This window comes from Hakea prostrata, chromosome 9, assembly GCF_041222555.1.
Source record: "Hakea prostrata isolate BN-2017 chromosome 9, UWA_Hpros_2, whole genome shotgun sequence".
Taxonomy (NCBI): Eukaryota; Viridiplantae; Streptophyta; class Magnoliopsida; order Proteales; family Proteaceae; genus Hakea; species Hakea prostrata.
The window spans coordinates 12,767,184-12,785,658 of NC_142608.1; the positions used below are offsets into that span (position 1 = coordinate 12,767,184).

General features: G+C 37.3%; 1 pseudogene across 1 annotated transcript; it reads right to left on the reverse strand.

Moving 5' to 3' along the window:
* Positions 1-2,921: 2,921 nt before the first annotated feature.
* On the reverse strand, positions 2,922-16,772 carry LOC149004702 (disease resistance protein L6-like; annotated as a pseudogene). The gene is made up of 8 exons (XR_016169941.1): positions 16,751-16,772; positions 14,870-15,263; positions 13,153-14,246; positions 12,918-13,026; positions 9,727-9,953; positions 7,670-9,629; positions 3,464-3,573; positions 2,922-3,376 (listed from the first exon to the last, which is right to left on the reverse strand). The product of XR_016169941.1 is annotated as a disease resistance protein L6-like (transcript).
* Positions 16,773-18,475: the final 1,703 nt, after the last annotated feature.

Here is an 18,475-nt window from a genome sequence, read left to right on the forward strand (position 1 = left end):
TTGAGGTCTCTGTCCGTTTTGATCAACCTCTTCATCGGATGGTCATCCATGTCCGATTGGCCGATTTTTGGGGAGGCTTCACGACTTCTTGATCTTCGAATCCAACGGTGGGATTGTTCATTGTAGATCTCTAAGTTAGTCCGATTGGTACGTCAAAACACTCCTTGTTTAAGTCAGATAGGAACTCTGAGTTTGATTCAAACTCTGAGTCCAGTTTTGATCAACCTCTTCATCGGATGATCATCCAGTGTCCGATTGAGCCGATTTTTGGATGAGAGCTTCATGACTTCTTGATCTTCAAATCCAACGGTGGGATTGTTCATTGGAGATCTCGAAGTTAGTCCGATTTGTATGCTAAAACACTCCTTGTTTAAGTCAGATAGGAACTCTGAGTTTGATTCAAACTCTGAGTTAAATTAATCTATAAAAGGAGAGCAAACTCCAGCAGAAGAGTAAGGACGTTTTTTAGGAGCTTGGGAAGAGCAAACCAGAAGACGTTGGTTGGCTTTGGAGATCTGAAGCTTGGGAATAAGAAGTCTTTTGTTTTGCTGAACAAGAAAGAAAGTGAAAAAGAAGGAAGAAGAAGCAGCAGAAGAAAAGAAGGGAACATGGTTGTATGGTTTTTTTTAAAGAGAGAAAACTGAAAAAGATTGAAAAGAAAAAAAAAAGAGTTGGAGAAAAAGAGAAACAAGTATTGTTACCATGCATCTTACACAAGTTGAGGTAACCCGTATTCACAAGTTATTGTCTATTATTTTCTAGGTTATGTTTAATGATGAAGAACCTAGATCATGAATGTAATTTGGGGAACTTGAATTATTGGTTTACATTGTGACCTAGCAAGTTGGAGCTTGTCTAGGGGGTTGGGGTTGGTGCCCTTGTTTGAATTGCATTTTAAACTATAGCAGGGATTGGTGTTCCTAGACTGTTGTAGCAGTCAAAATATCTAAGAGTGTATTGAGTAATATACGAAACCCTAGGTAGGGTATTATTCCGTAGATGTAGGCAATTTGGCCAAACCACGTAAACTCTGGTGCATTGCGTTTTTTGTTTATTTTTCTTTGTTGCACATATTGGAGTGCCTTGATTGCAGAGTGGTGGTATACTGTCTAGTAGACTCAGCCACATTGTAGTGAATTTTTGAAGACACTAATTCACCCCCCCTCTCAGTGTCAATCTGGGAATAACATATTAGCACTAGGTTGTTGGTATAGATAACTAAAAAAATTAAGCATGAATTCAAAGATCAAATAGTCTCTACTACTTAATATCAAGGTTCTTGATTTCTATAGGATTGGTGGATTTTTTTAATAGAAATTGATCGATAGTAACTTTGCTTTCCATATAATTTTGGCTTTTGTTGTAGGATGCTCAATTATTTTATTTTTTTTGTTCTTTTTCTTGCACACCATAAATCGTTAGTTAACCCGAATCTAAGCCGTTAGCACAAACCATTAATTAGCCCGAACTCAAACCGCACCAAACCGAAACCAGCTCAAAACCGTTATTTTGCTAATGGGCCATGTATGGGCAAGGTGTTTTTCAGCCCGAAATGGTTAGGCCCAGCCAAAAACCACCCCAAACCGCACCGTTGACACCCCTAATGGTGGTGATTATATTATGTAACCCACAAGTTTCTTTTACATATAATATATCCGGTCTGCCAATGATGGGTTCGCACCCACTCGGCAGCATATATATATAAGAAATTTAGTTCCCACAGCATATATATACCCTCTAAGGTGCATAAATTGACTCGTTTGAACCAATTGGCTTACAAACTCTCTATGATGTACTTATAGTGACAAGGTGCGTCGTCTCGACGGAAAAATATATTCCATCATCAAAGACGGATCCAAAAACATCCAAAAGGTCTTAGATTTCAAATTTTCAACATCCAACACTTCTAATGGACAAAAAATTCCCCAAAACTTTCTAAAACAACTTCTTCTATAGATTAACAAGTAAAACATTGAAATTTTAAGTTCAATAACACCATAGATCATCACTAAAACAACTTCTACTATGGATTAATAGGTCAAACATTGAAATTTCAAGATCAATAACACTATAGATCATCAAATCATCTAGATAAATTTTAGAAAAAATTCCAAGCAAAGGAAAAACTTAGCTCTGATGCCAAATGTTAGAAAACATACAACAAAGTATATAATCTACTTAATATTGAACTCCAGAACCAAACTATAATGTCCTTGTTAAATCATGCAAAAGACGGATAATGTACTTATCTCTAGCCAGGGAATCTTTTTTTTGGAAGTCTAGTTAACCTTTGTAACTGCAATTAACCCTAGTTAATGAAGTTTTTTCTCTTATCAAAAAAAAAAATTTTAAATAATCTTTTTTTTGGAAATCGTTTACAAATTTCTCTCCAAGAAGATTGTCATTTTCAATGTCAAAGAAATCTCAGTTCTTTCAGTTTCCAGCACACGGCTTCAGCCCCCTTTCCGCCCTGTGCTTTTCAATGTCAAAGAAATCTCAGTTCTTTCAGTTTTTCCTTAGCAACCAAATGATGGAGAAACAGAAAACTTTCTTACTAACATTTGGAATTGAATAAAAACTTGATTTAGAAAAAGAATTGAATCAAAGTAACATCTATGAAACAAAGTTTGTACTTTTACCTTGAAAGCATCAGTATATTTCTTTTATTTTCATTTGTTTTCTCAGGTCTTCCTCTATTCTAAAGGTGTTAAAACGGTTTGATTTGGTTTTATATTTTAAAGATAAAAACCATATAATCAAATCATCCCACAACGAATCTCCAAGAACTTAGGAGAGGAAACCCAAGCAACAGTTGTGGAATAGGATATGTTGGAACCCAATCCTTTCCATCTTTAGGTGGGAAGCCAGAGAATGAAGGAGACAACAGCTTGAATATTGAATTCAATATGAGAGTCCTCAAGAGTAATAATTACAACAGTTTTCAAATTCAAAAAGAAGGGAACAAAAATATGCTTAAAGAGGGTGGAATTAATCTTGGTTGGTATTATACATGTTTGTAGAGCCAAAAGTATCAATATGGGTATAACTCATACACAAGTTCCCCATCTCTCCACAGATAGACATATTTGAGGAGTTTCTGGCCAGAGTCAAGACCATATGATAAAAAGAAAGTGATCTTTCCATCTACAATCCATGAAAATGATCAACTAGCTTGAAAGGTCAAGGATGATTTCTTAATTATTCCCTTCTTATCAACGAAAGGTACCAGAACAGCCATCTCCCTTTTTACGAGCTACGGCCTATTGTAAACCATTAATACATTGAGATCATTTACAGAGAAACTAGAAGTTGGTAGTGAAGTCTAAATTGTTGCTTCCCTTCCAGTTCCAGCTAAGTGTCTTGTGTGTTTGAAGGCCTGTACATGTACCAACAGATACGGAGTGATTTAGGAAAGTTGAAGGCACAAAGTAAAACAGGCAAAGCAAAAGACAAAAAATAGGACCTTTTCAGTAGTGAAATTAACTTAGAGCTTGTCATGCAACATAACATATGGAGCCTACGAGGTTTCCTTGATGAATAATTGAGCATAGGTGCTGCCTCTTGGGAGTTTGTCTGTCACTCACATACACAAAATAGATAAAATGAGAGGAAGAAGCTGATAATTGAATTTTCTGGATGATTAGAGGCATCACTAAGACAATCTTTACTTCAATGACCATTCAAACAAATGCATAAAAGTTGAAGAAGTCTCATATTCTAAGAACAAGCTTGATTTTAAAAATAAAAATAAAAACATACAAATGTACCTTAATATAGTCTTCCAAGAGACTCGCTGAATTAAGAGGAATAGAATGCAACATAAAAGGTCAAAAACCAACTGAAACTGGCAGAAGGGCTAAGTTCATGTAATCACTATTTATCCTCTTATTTTTAAGGTTCCGCCTCATTAAATATTTATGTATTTAGCTCAAGACCACATCATTCATTAGGTTCTATCTCAGATAATTTGAATTTAACACTTCATGAACCTCTCTAACAAGAAATAGATAATCCGTCCACATAGGTTGATATAATTACAGGAACATATTGTTTAGACAAGAAGAAGCGCTACTAATTAATTTACATTGGTTCTAGTAAAATATACTAATTAAGGACCATGCTATAAATACTTAAGACGTACCTTAAAAGTTAAGATTAGCTTGCACAACCTTATTCATTTAAACTTTTGGCTTCTCACACTAATTATCAGAACCGTGGAAATTATGTTCGTTAGCTTCTTCCCCTATACAATTCATATGTCATTAAATTTCATTGGAGAGACCTTTGTTTTGTAAATCAAAACCAGGCAAAGTGGGGATAACTTTGATGAAAACTATATCCCCTTGGAAAGACTGGAGCATTTCCGTTCTAGTAGGGTTCAAGGAAACACAATTAACACCATTTTCAGCTTTATCAACGACAAGATGATTTGGAGATTTCGTAGTTTAAATATTGAATTAGAAAAGTTCTTCTTACTTTTCATGTGTGAAATAAATTAACAGAATTATTATCACTAAAAGTTTGCAAAAGAGCAAGGCAATAAATATATTAGCCTTGATGGAAACATTTGAAGATGAAAATATCTGAATAGTACAAATCTGCAAAGTTAGTGTAGTTGACTCTAAAAATAGAAAATGCACACCAATGAATCCAAATGGATACATCATACAACTTATGTTAATTCTAGCTTAACTATGAGATTTGTTTGAAATCTCAAGCTAAATATGCATGCAATCTGTTTCAAATCAACAATCATTTGCAAAACTTCTTATAAAGGATAAACAACCTTCACATCATTTTTGATGACTCAAAACTCTTGGGAAATTTTTGGAGGTTAACCAATTACAAATATATGGTAGAGCATGGATTGCAACATCAATAACACTAAATGGAGATTATGTGTTCCACATAATCCCTACAAGACAATTACTCAATTCATTTATCTATGGATTACAATCTCAATTCCCCAAATAAAAACATATGCAGACACTACATTTGGCTTGCACTTAAATCATGTTTGTAAATTGAAGCGACACAAGTTAACAGTAAGGAAATATATCCAAAACTTGGCTTAGAGCTCACTTTTGTTCAGGCACATAAAATGTCAAACTATTGACCCAAGTACAAGCCATTTGTCCCACCCCAACCTCCTTAAGGTTCCACATTGAGATAGTGTTTTTCTTCTTCTTCTTCTTCTTTATTATTTTTTTTTTTTGGGGGGGGGGGGTAGTTTTCTAGGTAACTTATGTACCCCCAATTGGTTTTCATTGGAGTGGCATATCAGCAGCACTAGATGGTGAGCTTGGGAAAAACCATAAAGGATCTAGTCTACCTTTCTTCCTGTTCCATATATAGCATGCTCATGTTTATCAATCACTATGTATGTAAATAATGGGAGGTCAAAACATGCGATTTCCAATCTAAACAACACACACAATATTTACTAGAAATAAACACACACACAATACTCTCAATGCCAAAATATGACAACAAATCAGTGACAAGTGAGATTCAAGTTCTTCCATTTAGTCTAACATGAGCATGAACTAGAACTGGGGCCCTTCTTGTGTTTTGTCATTGAAGTCCCTCCCCCCCCCCCTACATTGAAATAAACAGTACCTATGAGACTACTAATCTATAAATAACATAAGAACTATTTATGAAACAAAATGTGTACATTACCTTGAAGTAATTTGCAATTTCCAATTTCTTGATGCTCTAAGGTCTTCATTCTCTATAATAGGAAACCTCTAGTAGGTTCTTGCATCCTATAACTTATAGGGACTTCAAGTTTTTTAAGTTTGAAAGATTTGGTAATCTTTCCAAGGAGTAGCATTTAATAATAGTACCACAAGCTTTTCAATCCTCAACACCATGAATTTCCAATAGATTGTTGAATTCTTCTATTTTCAATGCTTTCAAGGACTCCAAACCATCAAGGCTAGAAATTCTAGATAACTTCTCGCACTTGTAAATTAATAGTTCTCTCAAATCTTTCAAGTAGAAAAGATTTGGTAATCTTTCTAAGGAGGAACATGTAGTAATTTCCAAGTTTTGCAACAACTCCAATATGGAAAGGCCAGGAATTTCGAATAACTCCGCACGCTCCATTATCTCTAATTCCCTCAAGTTCTTCAGGGTTGATATATCATCTGATAACCAAGGACGTGAGAGAACCAACTTCAGTAGGGAGACCCACCAGACTCGTACACCCTCTCAAATTTAAAGTGACCAAAGACGTGAGAAAATCAATTTCAGTAGGAAAACCCACCAGACTAGTGCACTCACTCAAATATAAAGTGACCAAGGATGTGAGAGAATCAATTTTAGTTGGGAGACTAGCCAAACACGTGCACCAACTCAAATTTAAAATGACCAAGGACGCGAGAGAACCAATTTCAGTAGGGAGACCCACTAGACTCGTGCACCCACTCAAATCTAAAGTGACCAAGGACGTGAGAGAACCAATTTTAGTAGGGAGACCCTCCAGACTAATGCACCCGCTCAAATCTAAAGTGACCAAGGATGTGAGAGAACCGATTTCAGTTGGGAGACCTTCTAGACTCCTGCACCTACTCAAATCTAAAGTGACCAAGGGTTGAGAGAACCAATTTCAGTAGGGAGACCCATTAGACTCGAACACCCACTCAAATCTAAAGTGACCAAGGACGTCAGAGAACCAATTTTAGTAGGGAGACCCACTAGACTCGTACACCAACTCAATTTTAAAGTGACCAAGGACGTGAGAGAACTAATTTCAGTAGGGAGACCACCAAACTCCTGCACCTACGCAATTTAAAGTGACCAAGGGTCACACCCCACCCACCGGTCTCGGTTATCCGCCCGACAACCCGTGGGAGTGATCCGTCATAGAATCCACGGTCTTACCCATCAATAATAATAAATACAAGTAAAGATAATCATAAGCAAAAATAAGTTCATCATCATCGTACCACATTCATAAATGATAAAGCATATGTAAAGACAATACAAACAGCAAGTATATATTAAGATCAACATGCTATTCATGGTTACAGCAGTATATAAAATGAAAGAATAGTTTTGAAAGACACTAGACTAGCATGTTCAAGTCATTTCATAAAGATGAGGTTGTCTGTCCTTACCTGTAAATAAGTAGAAATCCTCTAGATTGCAAACCAAAAACAATTATAAAACTTTTACTTGAAACAGAGGACACCTATAAATAGGGTTACAATAATATGTAAGTCGAATGAATCAAATCGGACAAAATCCAAAAGTTACTTGGTCACTGGAAACCAGCCGATCGCTTGGGCCAATCGCTTAGGCTGAGAGACCGCCACTAGTGACTGCCCCAAAAACAGTGATTTTCATATCCGAAACTCAGGCTTTTGATCATCCAATTTCAATCCAATTTTTGGATGATCATAGTCCGAATCTAAAATCTAACACTCCCACAACCAAAGGTAATACGAAACCTAACAATTGACACCAATTTGGTTACCCAGAATCCTCCCCTTGATAAGATCAGTCCTTTTCACAAAAGCAGAGTTTCATTTTCAAACCTGATCTCATCAAACATTAAAAGGGTAGGTACTTTAATAAGAGGATCATGAACAACCAAATAGGAAAACAAATCTACATTAATCATAGCCAAGAGTAGAGTATGAGAGAACAGAAAATCACTTACCTCAACCAGATTAGCTAGAAAAAGACAAGAGAGCTTCCAGATCACTAACAACACTTCAAATCACCTTCTAGCACATCTCCAATGTAGCCTAACCACCCAAAACAGCAATCCCAAATATAATATTCGTAAAATAGACAAGGGTTGCTATTTATAGCAGTTTGGGGGCAAAATAGGGCAAAACCCCGCAACCAGGACCAGGCGGTCGCTTGATCCAATCAACCGCCACTAGTAACCGCCCCCTAGTATATTGCTATACAAGGGTGCTTTGCTCAGGGGGTTGAAGTCCAAGTAGAACCTAACCCTAATAAAACGTGAGAGAGGTCTTACCTTCATTCTAAACATCTCCAACCATCACTTGCCTTCCAGAGGTCCAACTACCAAGCAAGACAGGCTCTTCAACAAGAGAATCCAGATCCATGGGTTCAAGGTATGGATCATGGACTTCTATCCGGACACTCCACAAATTTACCCGGCTAGACCTTCGGGTTCTCGGACCTGCAATACGGATCCCGAGTTAGAAATATGGGGGTTGTTACACCAAGGACGTGAGAGAACCAATTTCAGTAGGACATATTTCACTCACTGAAATATAAAGTGACCAAGGATGTGAGTGACCCATCCATTTCGTGCACTCGCTCAAATCTAAAATGATTAAGGACGTGAGAGAACCAATTTCAGTAGGGAGACCCATCAGATTCGTGCACTCGCTCAAATCTAAAATGATTAAGGACGTGAGAGAACCAATTTCAGTAGGGAGACCCACCAGACTCGTGCACCAACTCAAATCTAAAGTGACCAAGGACGTGAGAGAACCAATTTCAGTAGGGAGACCCATCAAACTCGTGCACTCGCTCAAATCTAAAGTGACCAAGGACGTGAGAGAACCAATTTCAGTAGGGAGACCCACCAGACTCGTGCACTCGTTCAAATATAAAGCGACCAAGGACGTCAAAGAACCAATTTCAGTAGGGAGACCCACCAGACTCGTGCACTCACTCAAATCTAAAGCGACCAAGGACGTCAGAGAACCAATTTCAGTAGGGAGACCCACCAGACTCCTGCACCTACGCAAATCTAAAGTTACCAAGGACGTGAGAAAACCAATTTCAGTAGGGAGACCCACCAGACTCTTGCACCTACGCAAATCTAAAGTGACCAAGGACGTGAGAGAACCAATTGCAGTAGGGAGACCCACTAGACTCATGCACCCACTCAAATCTAAAGTGACCAAGGACGTGAGAGAACCAATTCCAATAGGGAGACCCACAAGACTCCTACACCAACTCAAATTTAAAGTGACAAAGGACGTGAGAGAACCAATTTCAGTAGGGAGACCCACCAGACTCCTGCAATCATTCAAATCTAAAGTGGTCAAGGATGTGAGAGAACCAATTTCAGTAGGGAGACCCACCAGACTCCTGCAATCACTCAAATCTAAAGTGATCAAGGATGTGAGAGAACCAATTTCAGTAGGGAGACCCATTAGACTCATGCAATAATTCAAATCTAAAGTGACCAATGACGTGAGAGAACCAATTTCAGTAGGGAGACCTACCAAACTCATGCACCAACTCAAATCTAAAGTGACCAATGACCTGAGAGAACCAATTTCAGTAGGGAGACCCACCAGACTCATGCACCAACTCATATCTAAAGTGACCAATGATGTGAGAGAACCAATTTCAGTAGGGAGGCCCACCAGACTCTCGCACCGACTTAAGTCTAAAATGACCAATGATGTGAGATAACCAATTTCAGTAGGAAGACACTCCAGACAACTGCACCAGCTCAAATCTAAAATAATCAAGGACGTGAGAGAACCGATAGAAGTGTCAATCTCAACCAGATTAACACAATTATTGAAACTTAGTAACTCCAAAAGTTGATTTTTTGAGAGGTCAGGAGTACTGCGTAGTTGTTCACATGACTCAAGGTTTAGGACTTTCAAATTTACTGCCACCTACAAAATAATTATAAGAAAATTATAAGATTTGCTTTCTAAAATGTGTTAAAAAAATTTACAAATTAAAAATAAGAAAGAGATTAGTCTTCCAAACCTTGATATTGTTCCAAAACTTCCAGTTCTCTGTGATCTCATTATTTGATAGATCAAGGACAACCAATTTTTTTGGACGAAAGTTGGTTAGTGCATATTGTTCAAGGCATCCTTTCCAACTAAGCCATCTCAATTCTGAAAAAGAATTGACACAGTTACCCAAGATTTTTGCATAATCTAGTTGGAGCAATCTTAGTCCAGTCATAGCATCAAGTGTGAAACCCAGCCCTAACCTTGACCCGGAAACCTTGTTATTTGTAGGTCCGATGACCAAGTAAGTAAAATCCTTTGGGCCATCCCGGTGAGGACTTGGTGTCGGCTTGAATCCATGAGGTTGATGATGGTTCTATTTATGGAACGAATCGATGGTCTAATTAGTTGATGGCTTGGGTGCTCTCTTCTTGGTTTGAAGGCATTTCTACCTACTGGTGTCCTTGACTTGTGTGCAAACCCCTTTAGGTTGGTTTGATCGGACCTTCAATTCCTGTTTTGGCCTTGTTGTCGGCATTGGTCGTGTTGGTCGGCTGGGCCGGTCGCCAATCCCTCGCCATGGGTCTGTCTTTGGCATTGGTTGATTCTTGCTCTATTTGTCTAACCTCGAGTCCACTTCGTATTTGCTGCCTCCAACCCTGGGCGCGACCTCTGCAAGTCATCTCTCTTGCATCCTTGGAGTTTTCTTGGCGGATCTTCGTCGGCTCTTCTTTTGCATCGGTATGTCTACTCTCTCTTCTTCTCCTCCATCTTTGTTTTTCTTTCCTTTTGAGTTGAGGCGTGGAGATGCTGCATTCTCTGTTGCAACATCTCTGAACTGTTCTCATGATCATCCTAGGATTTAGGCTAGAACAATGATCTTAACCATGATCATTGCAGCTTTTGAGGATTCATGATCAAACCATGATTTAATCTCTGTTAATCTTCTAATCTGGTTCGATCTCTTTGGATCTTCTTTCATTGATCATGTTAGTGGTTATGGTTGTGTTTTCTTTCCATGATCCATAATCCATGTTCTAGTTGTTCTCTTCTACCTTACTATGTGTTCTTCATGATGCATGATAGTTACATATTGGTGGTTTTATTTCCTTATTTAGATTTATGCTTCTAAGCCTTATTCCTTGAAGACCTATGTATGTTTTCATGTTTTCATTACGAGCAATGATCCATCCTCCTATGTTCTTGTCCTTGTTTTCTATTTCAAAATTCATCAAGATCCATGTTTGATTTATTTATGGTAACTTTTTGTTTCCTAATTTGGATCTTGATACCTTGTTTGATTAGTGTTTTGGGTCCCCTTTATGTTAGATACTCTGATATAGTCTACCCCTTGATTAGTACCCTTTTGAACCACCAATTCGGTTTCATATCTTCTCGTTTTATAAGCTCTTCTGCATTGGTCGTTGATTGGTCGTTGGCCACTCGACCAATCCCTCGACCTGGTCGCCTCCGTTTGGTCTTTGGATATTTTGATATATTTCTGCTGGGATCTTTCCTAATATGTTGTATATCTTGTTTGGACCTTCTTCTCAGTTTGCCAGATCTTACTTGATTTCTTGGATTCTTTGCGAGTTATGGTAGGATGGTTATTTCCTTAATTACATAGATAGCATGAATCTAGTTTCTATATTGGAATATCATTAATATGTTTCCTAAATTAGATTCTTACAATGATATACTACTGTTGCATACTTTGATTACGGTAGCATTACTTATTCATATTGAATTGATTCATGTATGATTTACTTACCAATGTTATACAGTGTTGTTATTTGATTTCTTTCCATATATGTAGTTACCATATTGTGATGATATGAATTGATGCATGTGTATGCTTCGTGTGGTTTGGAAGGAGGGTGTCCTTTCGCCTTGTCCTTGGACTACTACGGGAATATTATGGGATGTTTCCGGAGATGCCCTCTGGACACCTTCCTAACTGTTGGATGACATATATAGGATTGTCTAGTAGTGTTTGGCTAGGATGTCTTGTTATGTCGGACCCTAATCGGAGGGGTATTGAGCCGACGCCCGTGGTAGCAATGGGGTTCATGGGCGCTCAGCCGGTACCAACCCGTGAGAGGACGGGAATCACTTGTGGGGGCCATTTTTGGTAGGGTTGCATATGGTTAGACTTGGGCTCACGGGCGCTTAAGCCGGTACCACCCGTGAGAGGCGTGAGGCTTCCCGTTTCCATTGTGGATGATCAATGGGTTGGTGAGTCCGTGGTCGGGGACTATGAGGACTCTGTGTGAGGATCGGAAGGATCGTCGGGGCGAGGAATGGGTTCTGGATCGACTTGATGTACCAGTAGAAGACTTGCATTTGGCTAGGTTTACCCGACATGCGCCGTACTTATACCAAATGGTTGTGAGGGTGTGTTGACTTAACCCCTGCCGGTTTGTCTGAGGGATGAGGACCCTTCCTCGGCTGCTCAAGACCGGTGAAATGATCCGTGAGAGAATCCAAGATATCTTAATGGTTGAGGATGTGAGTGGACTTTCCTAAGAAGTACGGTGCTCGACTTAAGCATGTCTCAATAGAGCCAGCATACATGGTTAGATTCATTCATTCATTGTTTGTCTCATATCATATTGCATTTATGTTGTTCGGAATCTTGCCATTTGTGTTATTATGGTTTTGCGCCTTCTGAGTTTCTTTGAAACTCATTCCTTTATTGTACAATGTTGTTAGACTATCCTGCGTCTTGGTACTATGCGGTTCCTATGAGGAGCGCAGGCGAAGAGACATATCTCCGGGGAAGGTGTTGCGGTTACCACAATTACTCGAAGTCCCACGGGTGGTTATGCTCCGTACGATGCTTAGTCCGACCATTGAGTGGAGCGTCCTTGTGCTATTTATGAGATCTACACCTACAGGATGTCGTCTACAAAGTGGAGAATATTTAGTTACCCAATGTACTTGCTCTGGGATTGCTTTTATCTAGTTTATTCTTTGGCTACTTTTCTTGGTGTGTGGGATTTTGCTTCACTTTACTTATCTGTTTGATGCTCGTTATGTCTATTATTCCGATTCGTTTATGATTCATTCTTTCATTATTGGATCTATGATTTATCTTCCGCACTCATGTTATGATTGTTTTTTTTTTTTTTTTTTTTTTTTTTGGTGGTTGGTGGCTGCCTCCGCGTTTTTGTTGTTGTGGCCCCCCCCTGTTTGTCCGGGTTGGGTTCCCGCGGGGGGGGCGTGCATCAAGTCCCGAACTCATCAAACATTCACTCCTTGGTTTACTCTTGGAGTCAATATTGCTTTTCTTGAAATCAATGGTACTGAGTCCTAAACAATCACTTGTTCCCTACAAAACATATGACATTAATCAAATACCAAAATAAATAAATTGTAATATCCAACCAAAAAAAAAACCAAATATTGAATTCACAAAGTTGATACAAAAATAAAAATATTTGCACCCAATACCTACCTTTTGTTCGAGAAGTACATCCAAGACTTCCTCTTCGGACCATATTCGACTACGTTTCTCTGGTCGTTCACTCTCTTGACGAACAATATGCCTTCCAAGTTCCCAAAGCAAATCGTGCATATTTAGCTCACCATCTTCATTAATCGTCATCAAGGACTTTGCACAAAGGATATCAAGACTCACTTCAGGGTAGAACTTACACCCTTCCCATATATGACACACAATATTTTTTTTCATCCCAATAAAAAAGCATGCAGCATCCAAAAACATTTGTTGTTCCCTATTTCCTAAGTCATCATAACTTGTTTGCAATTTTTTCATAACATTGTCATCAGGAACTTCTTGCAACATCCTTAACTTGCCTTTCCAAAATGGCATCTTTTTTTCAAATAAAGACGAACCTATAACTCTAAGAGCCAAGGGATGTCCTCTGGTAGTTTTTACAATTTCTTTAGAAATAGCCAAATAATCTTCTTGAAGATTATTCCTTTTAAATGCATAATGGCTAAAAAGTTCAAGAGAATCATCTAAATTCATTAATTCGGGCATATAAATCTCATATTCTTTCAAAGCAGTTAAAATAGCCCTGTTTCTGGTTGTGATAATAATCTTGCTTCCCATGCCAAACCATTCACCACCCCCAATCAAAGACTCCACTTGATTATCTTGATCTACATCATCAAGAACAACAAGAATTCTTTTTTTGTTTAATCTTTGTTGGATCATTTTGATCCCATCATTCTCATCAACAACATCTAGACTTCCAACCTTTAAAATGGATTTGATAAGTTTGTTTTGTAGATAAACAATCCCAAATTTTCCATCATCCATGTCGAACATTTTCAACAAATGCATATCCATCAAATCTACTAAGAACTTCTTCACAAACAGCCCTAGCAATGGTTGTTTTTCCAATACCACCAAATCCACATATCCCTACAATTTTTGTGACCTTACGTTCAATATCTAATAACTCCAACATTTTCCTTTTATGGCTTTCAATTCCAACTAGCTCGCGAAAAACAAGTTTGGGTCTCTTGTTCAATGTACTCAAAACTTCTTGAACAACTTCTCTTAAATACTTCCCCTCATACCTGTTAATTAATTAATTCAAAAAAGAAAATCATAATGACGTACAAAAGATTAAAAAATAACCACAGGTGAATTATTTGAATTGATGTATATTATACAAATTTAGTATATGAAAAAATCTTTCACAAGTGAGCAGATAGAGTGAATAAAATGATAAACAAGATTTCAAATTCATGGTATTTTAAATTCATGGAGCCTAACATATAAGAAGAACAAAAAATCCATGAGGAGGGACACATGCAAGCACACCAATAAATGCATGTAGAAATGAATTTCCAATAAAAAAAAATGGAATGTAAACATACCACATTACCCAATGCTGCAGGCAGCAGCGATATGCTTACAATCTAAACAGAAAAGGGAGAAAACAGAAAATTGAAGAGTTCGTCGGCCGGAAACCATATCAGATCCCCCTCTCCCTTTTAATTTTAGATCAGAGTCAATTATTGTGCTTACGAAGTAAATCCCCTTAGATCTAGCAAGATCCACTGATCCATTGGTAAGGAAAAGAATTAACTCTCTTAATTTTGAAATCGTAATTCAGATTTATTAATTATGACTTTACAATTAATGGAGAAACATAACATCAATTGGAATATGAACCAGACGAAATTGATGAACTTACGTTTCTTCTTTGAAATGCCATCCTTTTAAGCCTCCGATCTCTTTTAGGGCTTGTTGCCACTTTTGCACTAGTGTTGGGTCAAAGCATCGTGGGTGTTCCTTGTTAAAAGCCTCTGCATAGCTGCCGGTCTGATGTCGCACATGCCTTGGTTCAACTTTGTAGAAAATGGGAAATACAGACTGTTTCCTCGTTGTTTTGCATTCATATATCTCGTTTAGCTCAAAGAGGCACCATTTGCTGCAACCATAGTTCATTGAAAATATGGGAATTGAGATTATTGATTGCCGGATTGCATCCTCTAGTTCAGGTGCAATCTTTTCTCCCTTCTTCAGTTCTTCTTCATCCCTGAAAGTTCGAATTCCAGAGTTTAATGTGATCGTTGGATTCAGAGTTACTGGTATACCAAGGCAAGTTATCCCAATGGAATTACCTTAGGGCCTGTTTGGTTACATGAATCCAGAGATTTCAAATCTCTGGATTCATGAATCTGAGAATTATACCCGTTTGGTTGTAAAAATCTCTAAATTCATGAAATCTAGAGATTTACCTTTTTACACTAAAAACGTGAATCTGTAGATTTATGGGTAAGGGGTGAAATCTAGAGATTTCAAAAAAGCTATACAATTGCACATTCACAAAAATCACGTCAATCAAATTAAGAGTTTCTTAGGATGAATTCACAAATTTCATTCCACAACCAAACATCTAATTTTATAAATTATAACTCCATGGATTTGAAATCTCTAGATATTTAAAATCTCCAGACTCATGTAACCAAACAGGCCCTTATGTACTCTTGTTTGTGACTTCACTGGTAATGGTGTTTGGACCACTACAAGTTCATTTCACTCATTTTTCTAGTAAAAGTTTTTGATATTTCAATTTTTTATTTTTCAGATACTTGGAAACAAAATAGGAACGTTGTTGTACAACCCCTTTCGTCTCTCTACACAGAAATGAGCTTCCGTACAAGGAAGTTAGCGCAACCATTGGCTAATAATGTCATAATCCCCAAGTGTATCACATAGGAGCTACTAAAATGGCCCCCTCTTGAATTTTTTTTTTAAAGTTTCAGTATTTTCATTATTTTTTTATATTTTCTCTTTCTATGTGTGAAATACATTATTAGTCCCCTTCCCAATAATGAGTGTGGATCATCTCCCCTGACAGCATTACAACCACAAATTATGTGGAGTTCATAAGTAAAAGTGAAAAAAATATTAAAAAAAATAAACCTCATCATACCCTAACCATGTGGGAGACAATCTGGGCTTCACAATAATCCCTAAACTTGCTCACACTTAGAATTTCAGCCATCAATTTTATTAAATTTATCATAACCATTGAAGTTTATTCCACTTAATTTATGAAAATTGACGATTTTTTTCTATATTTTTAGTAAATAAACTTCAAATCTATCTTTTCTTCTACATTCTTTCTTTCATGATTTCTTAAAGCTTTAAATGGTAATAAAAACCTAATCATACAATTTTAGCCCATATGCTTATTTCAATATATTTCTAATAATTTACCAATGACTGCGTTATCTATATTCTAGTCTTCCTATTAATTTACTTAATTTTTAAGGTGAGCTTGTTGCTCTAAAATTTGACTATGGGCTATCTGGTTTGCTATTGGACCACGCCTGATTCTTCATAAACAAAGAAAGTGAGTGTAGGCTGCCTCTGAGGACAGGAAGCCACCTCTAATGATTAAGTCTAAATCTAAAAAATACGAATCCTCATAGAGAAAAGTAAACACTTCAAGAAGACGAAGAAGAAATTTCCTCTTGAGTCGTTGTAGGAGAGAAAATGCTAAAGTTTAGATAACTTAACTTTTCCTAATTTGTGTAGAGTGTTGGCTTATATACCAAGTTTATACCTCTGAGGTGGTAAAGATGCATCGCAACCCTCTAATCATCCCACTTAAGATGAAGGGTTGAGATGACTAACGATGGATAAGTTGATTGCTGGAATAATTTCTGTGATGGCAAATGTGGCTGATGCTATTCGAAATTGTAGATTTACTGCTTCGCAAAATGATATCGCATCTTGGGACAGAAGCTTAAATGTTTGTTTGTTTGTCAAGAGAAAATCGAAAATTTTATTAATGGAAGTCATCCAATTGAAAAACCAAAATTCACCTCCCTTTCTCCTCGAAAAGTATTGTATCATACTGTGTCAAAGAATAAAAGTGCAGCTTGGGCCACGTATAGCAGATGCTCTTTAACTTGTGGACTTCATTTTTTTTTTTTTTTTTTTTTTTCAACCCCGGTTTTTAAGGCTTTATTCTGACTAATCCGGTGTTCGACCTAGGTCACACACTTGGCTGTGGTGGGTGAGTCTCACAGCGAGAATTTTTTACATTCACAAGGTTTCGGTCGAAAGTGGACTTCATTTTTTAATTTACTGGAAGACTCAATGTAGAGAATTCAAGTTTTAGTTAATAATTATTTTATTCAATCTTCTATATATGAATTTTTTATCTCAAACTTTTTATGCGAGTTATTCCTGTGAGACCATTATTTTATTGAAGTTGCAATTGTAGCATCAACGGTCCAAGAATGTAAATTTTTATTTCCAAGTGTTTGAAGTAAATCAAGTGTGTTATATGGTAATATAAACTGTAGAATTATGAGTTAGAAGAGTATATAAAAATAATTAAGTAATAGGCTATGGTGCAATAGATACTTTGGTATCAACACAAGACTTTAAATACATAATTTGCCTACAAAACTCAACAACAACAACAGAATATCTGCAATAGTAGAAGAATTGTGGCAAACAGCAAGACTAAGCTCTCCTTGATTGATTATTGTTCACCAGTACCCTACGAAACAATAATGCTTATGTTTACAATCTTATGTACCTGTCAATTATCAGAGTCATGCTGCCATTTTAGTTATCTTGCTTCTCTGCTTGCTTAGTCTCTTATCACAATTGTGCTATCATTTTAGTTTCTTTCTTCTTCAATCGTCAGTTTATGATCTCACTAAGGATTTTTTTTTTTTTTTTTGCTTGTTAAAGAATGTTAGGTCGTTGTCCCCGGGCAGATCTAGACAACAAGCACTACCATCCATGAACTATGAAATTCTTGTTGGAGCCTTGTTGATCTACGATATAACAAGGTACGAAAGCTTACTGTTATTCCAAAATCTGCCTGTGTGCAGCTTGGTTCACTGCAGCTAGCCCGAACCAGATTCATGCGGATCAAAAATAGGTGAGAGTGGGTCGCCTCTAGGAATGGGAAGCCACCTCCAATGATTAAGTCAAATTTTGGAAGACATAAATCCTCATATTGAAGAGTAAATGCTTCAAGAATGAATGTTTTCTTTGAAACTTGCAGGAGAATTACTATCAGAGTTATTGTAACTGGGCTTACCCTTGTTTTTTCTAAATGTATTAATTTTATTCCAACTCCATACCTTTGCTATTGAGAAGGCAAATCTTGATTGTAAGACCCTTTCCATTAAATGAAGGGTTGAAATTTGATGATAGCATATAACTTAATCACTAAGTTAAGAACAAAATCTTCTTGGAGAAGCTTCAAGCCAGTGGCACCTTCTCCCAAATTGATCATTAGTTCAGAGTCACATGGGCTCAAACG